Here is a 17,962-nt window from a genome sequence, read left to right as displayed (position 1 = left end):
CTCGTTAAAAATGGAGAAGGGCCAAAGAGCGGCGGGTCAAAAATATTCGTCGGTGGTCCGTGAAAGTGAGGGAAAAGAAGCAGAAGAAGATGGCTTGCCAGGGGGCTGACCAACTTGCCTCTTTACCTCTGAACTGACAGTCCGCGAAAAGGGTCACTCCGCTAGCACTCCAACTCGGGGCTTTTCAGGCCTTTCCAACTACTGTACAGGCGGGGGGGGGGGCTATAGCCTGGGAATTGGGTCGCCGAAGCTTTTCAGGGCGATAAAAGCCGCACACACACACCGGAGGGCCAAAGAATCACTTGGGCGGCACTTTTCCCTCTTTGGGGAGAAAGAGACTGTGGAACACGTGTCTCTGGGAGTATAAGCGCGTGTCGACGCGAACGAGTTCCCAGGAGGTCTCGAAAATGTCCATCCATTGCCGGCTTGGAGTTTGGCTCCTGTTTATTGCACATTACAAGAGTCCAGGGGCGCGTGGGTTCGTTACAATCAGTGGGTTGTTCACGCGTGTCGCCCTTTTTATTTTTCCTGTGCGTTCCATCCATCTAAATGGACGAAGCGCATGAAAAAACATATTCAGTCATCATTATAGTCGGGCTTGTGTATACATACAATATCACATCTCTGTTTCGAGGAGGAAAACAATGCGAAACATCTCGCAAATCGGGCAAATTTTCCTCGTATACAATCGGCATGAAATTCAGCGGGAAATTAATGCGCTTTGTTATTTTGCCCCACGTACAATGATCGCTAGTAGGTATACATTGAAACTATTTCCTCGCCAGGCAAAACAATGCTCCGACGATAAATATCGCAACGAACAATATTAGCCGTGGAAATGCCAGGCATGCAACCGTATACAGGCAATAATCACAAGCGTTTCCCAAGTGGTAGGGTGGGCTGGGGGAAGGGGGCAAGAAGAGCCTCGCCCAGCGCATTATAATACCGAGGTACAAGTGACACGAAGGGAGCCAAACTGACACTGTACTTGTATATATACATATGCATTACATACATCAGAGTATTACAGGATCTCAAGCGAGAGCGCGGCGTCGCAAGAAAGGGATGCTGTACTTAGGCTGTCCCAGGCAGGGCACGTATGGCATAGGACCATACCACTTGCTGTACCGTGTAGGTATACATATATGCGTAGACGAAAAAGGGGGTGAGGGATATGAAGGGGCGAATGTGTGTCGCGGCTGGGGCTCGTCTGCGTAAAAAGCCACCTACGGCTCTTGCTGCTACAGGCAGCCGAAAGATCCTCCCTGCCCTCCCTCCTTAGGAGGCATACATGTATGTATGTGTGTATATTCGTGCCTTGCAGTGCACGGGGGCAAAGAGGGCCCACAAGCCGAGCACTTATTATACTCCCCCGGAATGACGTATTATGCAGGTGGTAAGGGGAAGGAGAGAGGGTAACCCAACCGGGGTGGCTTTAACGACGATGACGACGACGAGGCCCTAGTGGCAAAAACGAAGCGCGCTGTGTGCGCCGTATACGTAGCCTTGCTGTCGGGCCTACATATGATGGCCAACGGAGGTCTCGTGCACCACGACGATAATGCATGTGCTAGTGGGCAAACTATGGTGCACACACACGCGTACGTATGGGCATGTGTATAATGCCACGTGAATATTTCATGCAAAAAAGATTGATGCTGCTTCGCGGGGGGAGATATGATAGCGTGCCAACGGGCTGAGAAATAGGGGGCGTGCGAGAGAGGCGCGCAAGCTTTTTTCCCTTTTATTCGCGGATATTTTGATGCTTGTATTGCGGTAATGGAGTTGTAAAAAAAAAAAAGAAAAAAAAATAGTATCAACCTGATGCGGATCAACCACTGCGCAAAAATTGGATTCGTCCTATCAATTTTTTTCCTCCTCGCGTTTCCACTCACCGAGATACAATTACGTGCACCTCCTCGCCGTCATCGGAAAATTAACTTGAAAGTGTCTTTGGGGTTGAACACGGAGAAGGGTGGGAGGGCAAAAAAAGCCAACGGAGGCGGAATTAGGCTCTCGTGCGCAAAAAACTGGTGGTACCAGTATTGCCGAGAGACGAGGGGGAGGAAGAAAAAGTGCCCCGTCGCGAGTAATAAGGATCCAGAGGCGCGCTCCTCACCGCGTTACAGAGACAAGAAGGTAAATATCTCGAACTAAACTGACGACGGCGACGCCGATCTTAGCTAGAAACGCGGCTCGAGCCCCCGGAAGAGCCCTTAAAGCCGTTCCCCTCCCCCATCCAGCCCTTCTTACTCTCGCGCACCCATGTGGATCAGCTCCTCCACGTATCCGACCCACACGGATGTACGAACGCGCGCTTTCTACGTGCTTCCTTGGGCGGAAGAGCTCTCTCGCGGCATGCAAATATTGACTACCGCACTCCCCCCCCTGGCCGAGCAAGCCTCTCATCTTTTTTTCCGTCTTACCGACGTAGGAAGAGAACTTGATCCCACGTGTATATGTACGCCCCGCCACACGGATACAGAGAGGGAACTGGTATATCGAACAGCTGAATTTTAATAACCACCCCTGCTTCTCTTTTAATAGGCCCTTCTCTCTTCGGGCGTTATCGACGAAAAAAAAAGGGCCAGTGTGTTTGCTACCCGTGGAGCTGTGGAACGTGTTCGAGGGCTGGTTCGAGCTGCACTGTATGTACAGGGCTTATTTTGACGCGAGCCTCGAGTGTGACGGGCAAAAAGAGGGAGCGTTTTATAGAGAGCTTGGATTTTGCGTCACCACTGTTCCCGAAATAGAAAGTGTGGAGGTATTTCGGGCTCCTTCGTTATTTGGGGGCAGAGAAAAGCAAGGGAGGTGTCCCCTTGTCTCGACGACTGATTTAGACGAGAGGCTTGAATCTTAAATACGGGCAAACGCAGGGAGTGGCCCCTCTCGGTGGACCCTCCGTTTGACTTTTGAAAGTTACAGCGTCCGCAGGGACCTTGGGGAAAAATTACTTTGGAAAGGTAATTGCGCTATGCATAGGAAATTTCATTCCGGCCCCTACTGTGTACGCGCGCAGGGCAACACGGGTATTGTGACTTTGGATTACGCGCGTACGTGTATGCATACTGCCGATGATTTCGTCTCATGCGTATTTTTTAACGATTATATTTTTTAAACAACAGTAGAACAGTGTCATTCGCACGTGGGATCACGACAATTATTTTCGTTGGGTTGGGGGAGACTAAGGGTTGCGAGTATATGTTATGGGGCATTGTTGTCACTGGTGATTTCAAGGGTCCACGTGGAATGAAATCGTCGGGGGTGTTACACGATGAATTGACAATTGTCACGAGATTTCGTGTTTTTCTGACTTTGATTTTTTAACTTTTTACAATGTTCTATAAACAGTAGTTCTTATACTGTTGTGAAAACGTCATCGTAGACAAGTGTAACACGCATAAAAAAAAAAAAAAAAAAAAAAAAAGAAAAACAATCGTATCTCGAACAAGACCGACACTTTGCGTACACAGCCTTCGCGAGGGAAAAGCTTTTATTGGGCGTCGAAAGATTTCGCCCATAAGCTCAAGAAAACCCGGAGCAAAAGTTGAGAGAGGCCGCCGTCGAGATTTTTCTCGCATCGCGAGCGAAGGAGCTCCCACTTCGAAAGCACTCGCTCGCTCGCGGGGGGGAGGGAAAGTTAGCTTTCAAAAATTTCGAGGAAACATCGAAAAAGAGAAACAGCCCGGGAGAGTTGGTAATCGAAGAATTCGAGAAATTCCCGGATCTCCTCCGAGTGTGGTGGTCAGTACTTTTTACGAAGTTAGCAGCACTGGCCGTGGAGAAGAAGTACGGTAGATAAAAAAAAAAAAAAAAAAAAAGGCGAGGCAAAAGTTTCGACGGACGAGAGACACTCCAGAGGCGAGCACGCGAGAGCTTATATACTCTCTCAGTCTCCGGGCTTGGGGGGGTAACTTTCTGAAATCGGACAGAGCACCCGTTCCAAATGCACGTATACATATTAGGTTTGGCGCCAGGACCCACGATCACGGACTTGTTTTATGGAAATGCGATTTGCAAGTTCCGAAACGTAGTATATGTATAACAGCCAACTTGTACATGAGAAGGAGTGCGTGGGTTGGGTGTGAATACTTTCCCGGAGTGTTGAACTACTACTGTGTGTGTAGGGTAGGGGTGGAGTTCAGAGTAAAGAAAACAAATGCCAAAGGGATGATGAAATACACGCAGATTGTACGAGGATGAGTGGATTGGGTGAGAAAAGTTGGCGAATTTTGCGGGGTCGGAGAAAAATAATATTCCGAGCGTTTCCGTGGACCGAAGAGAACAGATGGCGGCTTGACTTTTTGTTTTGAAAAGAACGCGGGAACTTTGATTTGGCCTGATGTATGGCTGGTGCTTGCGTGTACTCGGTCGTCCTTTTCTTCCCAAACTTTTATTCGACATTCCCCGAATTGAAAAATAAGTTTTTTCCCATATTATACACTTACCAACGAGGAGACTACCCCACGGTTATCCACAAGTACATTTCTTATTACATTTGGCACTGCTAAACATACCCCACAGTACCGATTAATCAAAAACCTACAAAAAAAAAAGGATCACGCGATCGGATCGACGATTTTTTAAGTTTTTGTGAGAGCTCCCGTCGAAAAGCCGGCTTGGCATGAAAATTCAATGAGCGCCGAGTGTGTTCGTACTTAAACAAGGGTAACAAATCCTCCCCAAACCTGCTTCTGTTCGTGTACCAGACGAGCTTCTCGCGCGAAACATCAAAAGTGTAATCCATTTTACAGCCGGAAGGTGGTTTACATGGTTCTGCCGGAGGTAGTTACGACAGTTGCGCCGTGTGACGAGAGCCGCGCGTTCCAACAGTGTAGCACAGCTGCCTGTCACCGTTTGCGCGAATACTCGAGATGGCACGAGGTGAGCTGTCGACTTCTGTAACGTGGCGTCGGGGTAATTTTGGGTCGGCACGTAATGAAATAAGATTCCAGCTACGCAGGGGGTGCCTCATCGGTAGTTTTGGCACCGCTAGCTGGCTCGAACTGCAGCGGAAGACTGATTTACTTTTTTTTTTTTTTCCCCTCCTCGAGGAAGCTGCAGCGGAGAAGAGGAGACGCCGTGCGGTACGTGAGTCCGAAAGAGAGCGAGCCTCTGTATGTGTAACACGAGTGTGTACGTAGACACGGCCGGCACCTGTTTGAAATTCACTCGGCGGAGGCCCGGCCGGGGAAAACAGAGGAAAGAAGATGGACGCGCGCCCTGTCTCTTTAGGCAAGAGCCGGTGTACACGCTCGCTGGTGTTCTCCTCTGTATGTCTCTCTGCGAAGGCGAAGCCGGGATACGTATGCGGAATTGAAAATCTGATTTCCCCGAGTTAAATCGCCTACCTTCCCTCTCTCTCTCTCTTTGGGTGTTGTGCAAGAGTACGAGTTTTCTCCTGCACCTCTCGGAACGACGTGAGCGTGGCGTGAGATTCAAATAAGCTCGGCTGCGATGCGATACTTTGCTCACGTTGCTCGCTGTTTTCTCCTCGCTCGTGTTTTTTCTTTTTTTTTTTAGGGGTCCGTTTGAATCTAGCTTTTTTTTTTTTTTTCTTTTTTTTTAAGATACAAAATGGAAATTGACAAATCTTACCTCGCGGGTCGTCCGTTTCGAGATTTATTTGCTTGTCCCGTCGGTCCCGTGTTATTCATCATGCCCCGGGGGAGGAGTCAGCCGTTTGTCACTCAAAGCGGAGGGAAAAAGGGCCATATGCGTGCAGGAAATTTTTTTTCGGAGATCAATATCCCTGTAGCGCTGTCCGGGATTGGCAATCATTTTTTACTGCGTCATTCCATACCCCCCCCCTTTTTTTTAGCTTCCGAATGTGTGTTTCGGAAGGGGTGGGATTATTGCCTTTTTGTTTTCAATCTAAAAGTGATTGCCTAAAGTACCAACGCTGTCCATCGGACGGGGGATCCAGCTGGGCCGAATTTGATATTAATACGCATCGACATGTGTTACTACATATGTGTTTCTACATTTTTTCGTTGCACCGGATGAATTTAACCTACGGCTTTTCAATAAAAAAACGTGGAATCCCAAAATAAACATGACCCACCAAGCCGGTCGATCGATCAGTAACCCCTGGCAAAAATCGAAAATACCTCGGTTTAAGTAGTACAGCTCAACCTCATGTCAGATATACCGCAAAACTCCGCTCGTACATTTATTAAGAGGTTTCTCACAATCCCTGCACTGCTCCCACCTCTCAGCCCATAACCATCATAATAAACTCGTGTTGGAAGAGTACGTTTGCACACGTATCGTATTTTCTATAAATAAAGCCACCTAGAAACCAGGGGCACGCTTGTAAATTCAACGAATCATTTCCATGTATATTTCCCAGCCCCGAGTACATGATTCAAGGGGTGGAGGAGGTCGCCAGCGCGTCGCACGAGCTCTGTGGGAAAAAGTAATCAAACTCGCATCCAGCCGAGCTTTCTTCGCAACACGCCGTGGTACACACCGGGCAAAAGAGTCTATATCTTTTTGTGCGGGGATACGCGGGTGCGCTTTTTTTTTAAAGGCTTCTCTCACGCTGTAAGAAGAATTACTGTTATCTACTTGAAACATTCTGAAAGATGATCGAAAAGTGAGTTTATCAACCCCAAGGTGCAGGGGTACACGGCCCCGAGATACCGTATTTCCGAGTAAATATCAATTTAAGCATCCAATGATACGCCGAGAGGGAACTCGACTTGGATTCTAATTAAACTTTATTTGCCGCTCGTTACTGCAAAACTTTTCCCTTTCAAAAACAGACTCATTAAGAAGTTGCATCCGACAGGGAGCGCAAACTAAAAGCCTCTCGTGCAAGTGCAATAATTGCCGAGCGGCGAAAGGGAGGTTCAAGGGCACCGCTCGAAGTTTCGGAAAAATAAAGGGTGCAATCCATCCACGATCTCCAAAGGATCCCCAAAAATATCCACCTAAAGTTACACAACCGCACTCTGTTTACGCACGGCTCGAGGGGTATAGGCGCGAGAAAACCACACAGGAAGGGGCACGAGGAAGCACATGGCCGTCCGGCTCACGGGGGAATCGTCGAAAGCACAACTGCGTGCCCGTATACATCGGATACACGGGGTCGAGTCGATCTTAATTAAGCAGCGCTTGCAATTGGCCGGGGCAGGGGTAGGGTGGAATCCCTCGGCGGTATTATATATCGACATCGGCTGGCTTCGAACAATGCACCAACGACGACCCGGCATGTATATATATATGGCTCTATACGTGTGCGCCGGTGTGTATTTATATACCCATAGATTAGGGTGGACTACTAGAGCTCTCTCTTCCCGATAAATGTGTATATATATGTATGGTGCACACGCGCGAAAACGGCATTTAATTATCCCGCTCGAGTGGGTACACACGAGTCTTGCGATGGGGGGAGGGGGGCGCTACGTGGAATCGTCGTCTCGTCGTTGTCAGCGTCGTTTCTAGGGCAGTTCACGCTCGGTCCCATTGTTCCCGTGCCCACGAGTGCCCCGAGCTCGAGAGGGGAGGTGCTCTCGAATTTATCACGCGAATCAAGGTGCCGAACGACCAGGGACTGGCCCTCTGTATTTGTTTGTTTGTTTGTCTACGCCCAAATTTTAGTGCTGTCGATAATGTGCCCCGTGTGTGCTTGATCGCCAGTGGATGAGTTCCGAACAATCGGATGGCCCTGTCATTTTTGCTCTGGTATAATATGTAGGTACACGTCGCGGTGAGCGTAAAATACCAATCGCTCGGCTCAAGTTTGCAGTTTCAGAGAGATAGTTTACGACAGCCAATAACGCGTTTGATTTCCTCCGGGGGGGTGTACATAGGGTCGCGTGCTGGCAGACATCGGAGCTAGCACGAGAGAGTTGCACAAAGTATACGTAATACCACGGTATGAGTATACCGTGAGCGTGGCAAAAGCAGCTGTAAGGATTATGGCAAACTTTGGTATTGATTCCCATTCCCTCTGCTTCTCGCGTGTGTGCTCGATGTGTGTATATACATCGGACTGTAACGTACAATTATCGGAGCCGATTATCCGCTCGGATACGCGATCACCTCTGTTGTTATCGCTCGAGGACCTGTGGGGTGATGTGGTCGTGATTTAGAGTATTTTTAGGGGAGGATTAAGTAGTAAAAGCGCGTTGAAGGTAAGGCTTTTTCGAGCTCAATTGTTGACACCAATGCGGCAAAGTTCAAGGGAGTCATCCGTTTCAAACTACATGAATTGGCTTAGTTGAAAACCGATAATCGATGGATGCTTGTTGTTTGACGAAATTGTAATTGTAATGGGGCAGGTATATCCTTTCGCGAGTACGAAATGACATTTGAAAACGGACGCGTCCGTGCATACGAATAACCGCACCACCCCCCCCCCCACTTTACGGATAAACCGTGATATGATGGTAATTTATTCCGAGCAATGTGCTCGCCGAAACAAGAGACGGAGAGGGGGAGGGTTATAAAGTGGCGATATACCAATGGAATCGCAGCTCTCGAGGAAACACCTAATTGAGCGCGCCGGGGCGACCGAATAAACTACATCCGGGAGTGCGTATAAACTCTGTCGATTGAAATAATGCGATCAGTTGGCCGCGTGCACGTAAATCATGCAACGAAAGTTAAGGTTTTTCCCCGCCAAGTCTGTTCTTGGTTTAGGGTGGGAAAAAGAAGCTAGTGGAGGGAAAAAAAAAAAGTTGGAAATGAGAAGTTTTTAAATTTACTGCCCTCCCAACGACGACGGCGACGGGCTCTAAAGTTTTCAGGGGAGCTTTTGTGCGGGTCGGCGTATTGCTGATAAATAAGCTAATGACACGGGAGGGCCGAAGTTTGCGACTGAGCGAGAGTGTTTTATCTCCTCGCGTCCTCGAGCGCTTAACTTGGGGAAAACTTGGGGGTATCGACGATAATGACGCCGTTTAAGTAAGTGCTTTGGGTAATGAGGTGAGAATAGAGTTGGGAAAAAAAAAAAAAAAAAATCCACAAGAGCATTCCGATTGGCGTTACGGAATGCAGTAGTGTGTCAACTGTTGCGAGTGTTTCGTGGCAGGATAAGAAAAAAAGGAAAATCGTGGCGTGGAGTCAAAGGTGGTAGACACGGGCTTTCATTAAAAATCGCGAATATGTAACTCGAAAGTGTCACCCGCTCTTTTCGGTGCAGAAGAGGAGGGGAAAGAAAAATAAAAACATCCGAAAGAGCCGCGCGTACTCGACGCCAGACGGTTTTCGATGCGAAGGTGTGCAGCGCCAAAAAAAAGCGAAAAAGTGAAAAAAACATGGAGAGAGCCTGCTTTTTTTAATTACAGCTGGTGGTGCTTCTTCCTCCTGCTCGCTCGACTTCCTTTCGCTGTGCGTGTGTGTATTATGTACTCTGCACTTTCTTTTTCTCGCAGTTGCAACACGTACGACTTTTATGATCAAACTTGGTTCCCGAGGCTCCGTTGTAATCAACTTTGTCGTACATACATATTTTCCGTCCTGTGCCTACTCGTTTGTTTTAATTTTTTTTTTTTTTTTTTTTTTTTTTTTTTTTTTTTTTTTTTTTTTTTTTTTTTACAGGTAGTGCTTTGAGCCCTTTATGTTAAGCTCAAAAGAGCTGACGATGCGTTATTGCTGAAAAATGTAAGGGTCGGTAATCCTTGTGTTACGAGGAATAAGAAATATAGTTCGAGTGTCAACGAACGCTATGCTGCCCAAAATCCATAAACCTTCTATCAACTACTCCAGTACAAATGTACCAATCCCTCCGCTCGCATCCCTCGAAACAAGAACGAAAGGTCCAAAAACTTTACGATCGATCTGCCAGCTTCGGGTGCCCTGCGTTTTATCAAAAGCCCTCGGAGATCCTCGTTCGCTTCGACGCGCGAGAGAGAATTTAGCACGGGAGTGCTCGACTGCATCCGCGACAGCGCAGCGATAACTCGAAGAAGTCGAGTGGCGTGTGAAATATGACGACGACGATTCCAGGAATGTAGCATCAAGTTTTAAGGGCCATTTTACGGAAAGTCGGTTCTGATCGTTTGGGTGGGTGCTGGCGTCAAACTAAGGGACATAAGCTTTTTTACCATGCGTCGCAATAGGTACGGGCCCGGAGTTGGATAAGCTTAGTAGTTTGGTGAGTAGCTAACCTATCTACTTGAAAAAATGACTAGTAAGGTGGACACCACAATTGAGACGTCTTTGGCTCGATTTTTTCATCAATGTCTAAATAACTGTTAAAAGTAGAGCACAAAAAACATTGGTTTTCACTTATCAGGTTCACTCCGGACTTTCATGTTATCCTCTAGATGAGCAACATACGTGCAAACACTTATTTATATTTTCATACATACACCATGGGATGTACCAATTTACATTGCAATCGTTTTTTGGGTTTAAACCGATTTTCACCCTCTGAATTGTTAGACCTGAAATAATAATGAAACAAACGGCACACACCCCTGTATCGGTCGTGCCTAAGAAGCACCGAGCCCGTTTAGCCTCCCCCGATAACGCAATTTTCATTAAAATTTCAACCCTACGCGAAACTCTCTCCTCCCTGCCCCCTAAATTTCATAATTCACTAATCGCTCGTGAATCCCCGAAACTTTGCGATGCATTAGCAACATCAAATCCAGCGCACTCGCCAAGCGCCCACAATAATTCAGCGGGGCATCTCGTCCGTGGCAAATAGGCGCTCCCACGTCTCTGTTTATCGAGGCGTTTCTCCCGGTATACATTTATCCCACTCCCGAGAGAGAGAGAGAGAGAGAACGAGTGCTGCTCGCGGACACCCCAGAAAACAGGGTGGGAGATGCCTCGGCACACAATCCCGAGAATACGACCTAACAACTCCGTTCGCGGTACAGCGGGGCTTCGAGAACTCGACAATGGGAAAGTTCGCTCATTGCGGGGGAAGGAGGTGTCCGAGTGGCGTTATGTGCGGAGGGGGTTGCGAAACGCCCCGAGCAGATAAAAGGTGCTACAGCTGAAAACGGGGAGGGGGAGTGATGTCAGCACGGAGTCTTGCGGTTCTGCACCCCTTTGCCGAGCATATCGGATCTGTGTGTTCGTATATACACAAATATGCGTATGTTTGCCTCGGAATGTCCACTTCGACCGCATTATACCTATGTACGACTGAACGTACATTGGACGGGATATAGACGCCACGGCTGAATAACGATTCGTTAATCGCATCGCGATTAAGGACAAGTGTGCATCCGGGCTTTATTGGACGAACAATACGAGTGCATCATGTGTAGGAATTTCGATGTTTCGATCAAAGAAAGAGCTAACTCGGGGGGAAAATTATTTTTTTTTTTTTTTTCAAGTCACAGACATGGCAGCTAGGTTTTCTTGTCGTATAACGATAAATTTAAATTCAACGTACATGCGTTCTGGTTATTTTTGTCGCAGATTTAACGACTCGTTCAGATAATTCAGTCCTTCGTTAAATCCCGTGATTGATGGAATGACCAAGAATTTTTTTAAATAGGCATCTATCATTGTGTTCTTGATTAATTTTCGTCCCTTTATGGTAAATCAATCAGTGTAATGTCCCTCCCTGCGAGCAAAAGTGCCATTTACCCGTCTCACGCATTATTCCGATTCGATACAAATAAGAAAATGATATTCGCCAACTAAACACACGGATACCTGACAAATGGTCCGAGTAGAGGTACCGCGAATAACTCATTACCGAGAACAGCTCCGCTCAGGGAGGAGAATCAGGACGCACCTGATTAGTCGATTCGTCAATCTGGCGCTACCGATGGCTCCTAAAGACTAGTACACGCCAGTAGTTCTGCCCGTGGCACGGGCGCTAATTTCTCTCGGCCCCTTTTTCCCCCCTCCGGCATCCGCTCCCTTGTTATTAATTATTCCAACTCGAGGATTCGATTTGCTTGGTGTACGTACGTGGTAACGGAACACACCCTCGTCGTTTCGTTTTGTACACGTGGGCGTGCACGTATGGTATCCGCTAATTTATAGTTTGTTGATTGCGCTCTTGATTCAACGTCCACGCCCGGACGAGCGCGTGCTTTTGACGAAAAATTCAATCATTTCCCCCCGAAGGGGGCCACGGAGAAGGACGTAGTTGAAAAGTTATCAAATCGAATGTTTCGAATATACGGTCCACCATATGTTTCCTTGGTTCAATTACGTTTCGATCGGTCCAGCTTTTGCCATTGTTGGGACTCGCGTGGTGTTTCGGCCGCTAATAATCCAACACGACGCGGCTCGTCGATCGAATGACCCATCGTCGTTTGTTAAGCCCGTGAAACTCATTGGCTCGGAATACCACCTCTTCATTGATCAGTGGGCCATTATTGAACAACGGCACAGGTATACACGCGAACGATTCAATTGCTCGTGAAATATCTCGCAACGCGAGTACACGAAAGAAGAACCTGATCGCTCGCGTTCATAAATCAGAAGGGCATAAACGCCCGTGCAGAGTTCGACTCTAATGGCTTATCGATTCATCCGAGCCGCCTTCTTTTCGTGTACCGACTGCGTTTATTTACCGGAAAATTAACCCGATGTATAGACACCCGCGAAAGGAGCGTTTTCTCGGTGGAACGATTTTTTTCATCCACTCTTTGCGCTCTTGGGTAGACACGGGGGAAAGAAAGGCGATCGGTAAATAAAGGAGAGATGGAAGCAATTCGTACTGGCAAATGAGAATGCATTGGAGGATGGGACGTTGGAAGGGGAGGGGAGGAAGAGTTACGAGGACGATTCGTTGGGTCGGGCGAGCCCAGTCCATTTGGTTGTTCGGATTAATTATGCTGATAAATGTGTGCTCATCATGGGAATTTTTTCCATCACGTGGGCCATTTTTTTATTTTTACCATTATTTTGGGGGACGTGAAATATGGAAATATGGAGGGTATATCGACTAACCGTAATTCGTTTTGGTGGGAGGGAAGTTTTTTCGCTCACACCGAGTCCATATTTTTACTTGTAAGAGGACGAGGGAGGAAATTAGAACACCAATAGAGAGACACGATCTGATTGGGAATGAAAAAAAAATACAAGAGCGTCGCTACTCGACAAAACGGTATGCGTGGGCATGTTGTGTGTATTTACACGTGTATTTGGTAAAAAGTATATATATATATATGTACACATTGCAGAGTGAGCTCGAGTCTGTGTATAATGGAGGGGACTGTGTAGGTGCACAACTGTTTCGATTTCCGCGATTTGATATCGCTGGGGAAATCTCGGGGAGTGCGAACGGAAAATGAAAATAACGCTCGTAAAAAACCGGGAAAAGGAAGGAAAAACTCGGGGGTTTTTTAATTTTCGCGCACGATGTAACGGTGCTTTGGTTTGTTTGTTTACCTTTTTTGTGTATAAACCCTGATCCCTAATTTCATACGTTTTCCCGGTTTTGTAAATATAGATAATCCGTTGGAATAAAAAAAACCGTGTTTATTTTTCATCAAAATGCAAAATACAAAACGCTGGATATGATGAGGTTGAACGAGGGAGAAAAGGATGTTTTTGTATGCATTTGAGAGAGGATCGCTGTATTATCGTATGTATTGAATGACCGATTGACATATACGGCATTAATAGAAAATTGGTTTCAAAAGTCAAGTCCTGCTTGATTAATATGCACACTTTATCCTCCTTTTTTGAAATACATTTATGAATGGACCTTTGACTTGAATTTGAAGATCAAAAAGGGCATCCAATTATTTTGGTTTCAATCCGAAGAACGACACATCGCGCTTCTCCGGAAGTATTTCAAAGAAAACGCGATTTTTTTTAAATTTTCTCTCCATTTGGCTGCGCATAAATTTCTACATTTGAGAATCACGTGAATTACCAAGTGAACGAAAAAAAAGAGCGACGACTCTGGCAGAAAGAAAAGGAGAAACCGGGAAAGTGCAGTATTAACGATCGCAAGGTAGCCGGACTCCCTAGGTACTTTTCTTTCCATTCTATGTAATGCCGGAATTCAGGAATAACTTAGCGGAGCTGAGCGATAAATTTTAGGGGTTGCAAATGCGAGGACCATCTGACAAAAGCCTCGTTTCGCGCGCTTTTGCCTCTGACTTGAGAGTTTATTCGTTTTTATTTTCGAAGAAGAAATATTTTACGCATTGGTTGACAACCACGTTTTTTTTTTGTGTTTTTTTTATTTATTTACTAATTTTTTTGTACAACCTCATATATTTTTTTTAAATAATTTTTTTCCAATGTTACATAATTTTAAATGAAATAAAAATTTTAGGGCATCTGTACAATAATCAAACATACGTACACACTTTTTTTTAAAACGATGATGAGAATCTTGAAATAAACAGAAATACGCAATATTTAATCAAAATAAGTAGTGGGAATACTGTGATATGAACGTTCATTCTTTTACATACATTTATATACATATCACACAGTTATTTTTGACAGAGTAATTTACTATAACCCTAAGTTCAGAAAACAAACAATACATGCAAACACGAGAAGTTAAACTTGACGTACTTATTTTAAAAGGTAGTGTACAACAAATGTTGTATGAAGTTTCAAATTAGATATAGGAAACTATATAGATACATATTTTACAAGGCCATAATTCTGAGTAAAGAATTTGAAAACTATTAAGTGTTTAGTGTTATCTGAGAATTCTAATTAATTTTATTTCGTATCTCCAAACTCTTACTTCAGAAAGGAAATGTGGATAAAATCTAAAAATGAATTCCCGAAAAGTGCTTTAAGCAATATTTTTGAGCTAAACGTTATCAGCACGCCATACTCTTGAAATTCAAAAATTTTTACGCTACTATCGTGGCATCTTCTGGCTAGTCTCTGCTTGGTATAGTTCGAAGAGTAGGGGATTACTTTCTAATGCTTATTAAATTAGTTCGCAAAAACTAGTCAATAGAGTAGTACGAAAGTTGAGACTCCTACTAGCCTATGAGGTAGATACGTTGCATAAAATGTACTGCTGTAGTAAATAACGAGTGTCTATTATCCAACAATAGTACATACTAAAAAGGATTTCGAGTTTTTTGTAAGATTACATACCACAAGTAGAAAAGATGTCACGGATTACGATATTTTTATTAGTATTTATTGTAATAAATATTACGAATGCCATAAACTTCTATTCTAAAAAAAGAAAAGAACCTCCAGCCATGAATTCAAAAGATGTTGAAATAGATCAAGTGCCAAAAGAGTTAAATATCAGACAGCGGTTAATCGAAAAATCTAGAAAGGTAAGTTGAGAATGTTTATGTAAGGTGTATTGGGCGATTTTGAGTGAAATGAAAAAAAAACTATAAAATTCAGATGTTACGTAAATGAAGTATACCGAATGTACATGCGGTACATAAATAATATGTTTAACCTTTTAACCATCTAGAAAATTGCCATTAAACACTTGTCACTTAGCAGATACTCTTTTGGAAAGCGTTAATTTAATGAGAGATCCTTTACCCCACCTTCTATACGATATCAATCGCCCAATTCACCTCAAGGTTATACATGTATTGGCCTTATTTTGTCCTTAAAAAAAAAAATTATTACGTGCTTTTTTCACAAAGAAAATAGGCATACGGACAGGAAATGTTACAGTGTGTAACGGACCTCCACAGGACTACGTATCCTTTTATTACGAGGTAGCTATAGGTAAAAATGGCATGCCAATGGATCTTCCCTACGAGGCTCAAGTTATACGAACTTTCCTTGAAAAAAGTATACTTGAAAAAGTTTTAAAAGATTGGAATCAAAATTTGAGTTAGTCATTAAACACGACTATGATTGTTGTACTGCTATTTTTCACAGATGTCAGGGATCCATTTTCAAAGTTGTACAACTTCCACCTATATGGTATAAAGGAGAATGAAAGTGTACGGAGGGCCGAGATACACGTGCAAGTTCAGGTAGTGAGGCACACATCAATTTCTTATCCCACTTGTTATGTAAGTATTAATATAAATAAAATAAAACACTGCAATAGCCATACACTATTCATCAATTATACGAGAAATTGTCCCTAGATACAAGTTTACCAGGTATTACCGAACATGAGCTTAGATAATCCCGAACTTCACCGCCTTATCATGTCTCGTACATCCATGGCTGTCAATTTTCTGCGGGAAGTGAGTTTCAAAGTCCTTTGTTAAATTTGAGAAAATAAATTAAAAAGTTACTAACATTTGACTTGTTCCTTTTGTAAAATATACATCCTTTTCAAAGCCATTAGAAGTGACATCACTTGCACGATCGTGGGTATCCGGGGAATCACCAAATCTCGGAGTTCTTATTGTCACATCATGCAATCCCGGATTTGAGTTACTCACTCGACACCGTAATGATAATGAACCAGAAGATCAGGCAATGTTTGTTCTATTCAACAATTACAACACTGATGCATCTAACAATCAGTATAATGACAGTCGAAAGAAAAGGCACATAGTAGAACAACATGAAGGGCTTGGGCATGTTGAAGTTGATGAGCCAGCCCACTATTCCCACAGGAAGAATTTTGGTGAGTTTTTTCTTTACAATGAATAAGATTGATGGGCTGTTGGATGGTAGCGTCCTACTTTCATTTTTTAAGCAACTTCAGAACCAATTAAACTGAGAATTAGCAAGAAATATGATGATAGTTAGGAACGATGTTAAGATAATTTTTGTTCATTACAGTTACAAATTTACATTTTGACGACAAGAATCATAAAAATTTATAGTCTTTGTATGTAGATAAGTCTCTAAAATTTACCATGGTACACAATCTGTGCAAGCTGGAAAGATATAACTTTGTTAATTGAGCTTAAAAAAAACACTTTTGCATTTCTCCTGTAAAATTTCATTGTAGAATTCTCACCAAAAAGGAGGCAAATTACATCAGAAGAAGTTTATAAAATTCTTAAGGAACGCAATAAACCAAAACCGAGTTGTGACAAAAAAGATGAGCTTGAGGTTGAAAGAACATCCTCTACGGAATCCACTGGGTCTAGATCAAAGCGAGAAATTTCAAATTTGTGGTTGAATGGCAGTTACGAACGCTACAACACAAGCATCCGCCCATGTGACAGGCATGATATGCACATTGATTTTGAAGAGTTGGGCATACAACTTATTGGACCTAAAAGTTACAACGCTTATCAATGCTTAGGCCACTGTAAAAAACAGGAGTATGTTTCTACAGTATACTCCAATATTCGAGTAAGTTTTACAAAAAAGTCTTAAGTTAGTTAACATCCTTTTTAGGTATTTTTCGAGAAAAATTTTTAATGAAGTTTTATCTGGTCACACAATAAGATGCTGGTTACTTTAATTTTTTATTTTTCAATAAATATGTTTTCCTGTTTTAGGAAATTATTTACAGAAGACAAAAAGTTGAAATAAGAGATTGCCGCTGTGCTCCTAACAAGATGACGAAAATTCCAGTAGCTTATTGTGATAGAAAAGGTCAAGCTGTCCTCCGTTACCTGACAAACATGGTAGTTACAAGTTGCAGTTGTCGAAATAACGATAATGAATAATTATAAAACTTACGTTATTTCCAGAGTAGGTTCACGTTTTTATTGTAAGACATTATTTGATAAGTAATGGTAATTTTATCTATAAATGCATATAAATTAAAATATCAAGTAGATGCTTATTTACGAATATAGTAAACGTTACGTAGTATAGATTCCAGATCATAATAAGTTTTGTTTATGTGTTATAACTACTTTCAGACCATAAGAGAAACAGCAAATTGCTGTCATCTTTCGTGCACTTTTACGAAATTGATCTCCAAAATATTTTGTCAAGTAGCAATTCCTGCATTGAAAAATAGTTTGATTACATTCACGTGATTATTTTTGATACGACATTTCCAGATACAATCTAATTAATACTAATTTTTTCAAGTTTTCAATAATATTACAATTTATGAAACTGTTGCCCAATGATAATTTTTTATTATAATATTAAAAATTATGAAGAAGGAAGATTCTAATGCATTGCAAAACTTTTGTTTACAAAA

The 17,962-nt window shown here is 43.6% G+C and overlaps 1 protein-coding gene across 3 annotated transcripts in view; it reads right to left on the bottom strand.

Annotated features, from left to right (window-relative positions):
- The window catches only part of LOC106641087 (agrin), a 199,034-nt gene that overhangs the window by 129,713 nt on the left and 51,359 nt on the right, over positions 1-17,962 (bottom strand). The window lies entirely within an intron of this gene.

The sequence above is a fragment of the Copidosoma floridanum genome, unplaced genomic scaffold, assembly GCF_036245765.1.
Source record: "Copidosoma floridanum isolate Cflo_tuat_1 unplaced genomic scaffold, Cflo_Japanese_pri ptg000014l, whole genome shotgun sequence".
In the NCBI taxonomy this organism is placed as follows: Eukaryota; Metazoa; Arthropoda; class Insecta; order Hymenoptera; family Encyrtidae; genus Copidosoma; species Copidosoma floridanum.
The sequence above is the reverse complement of the archived record's forward strand: the minus strand, read 5'-3'. Positions and strand labels throughout refer to the sequence as shown.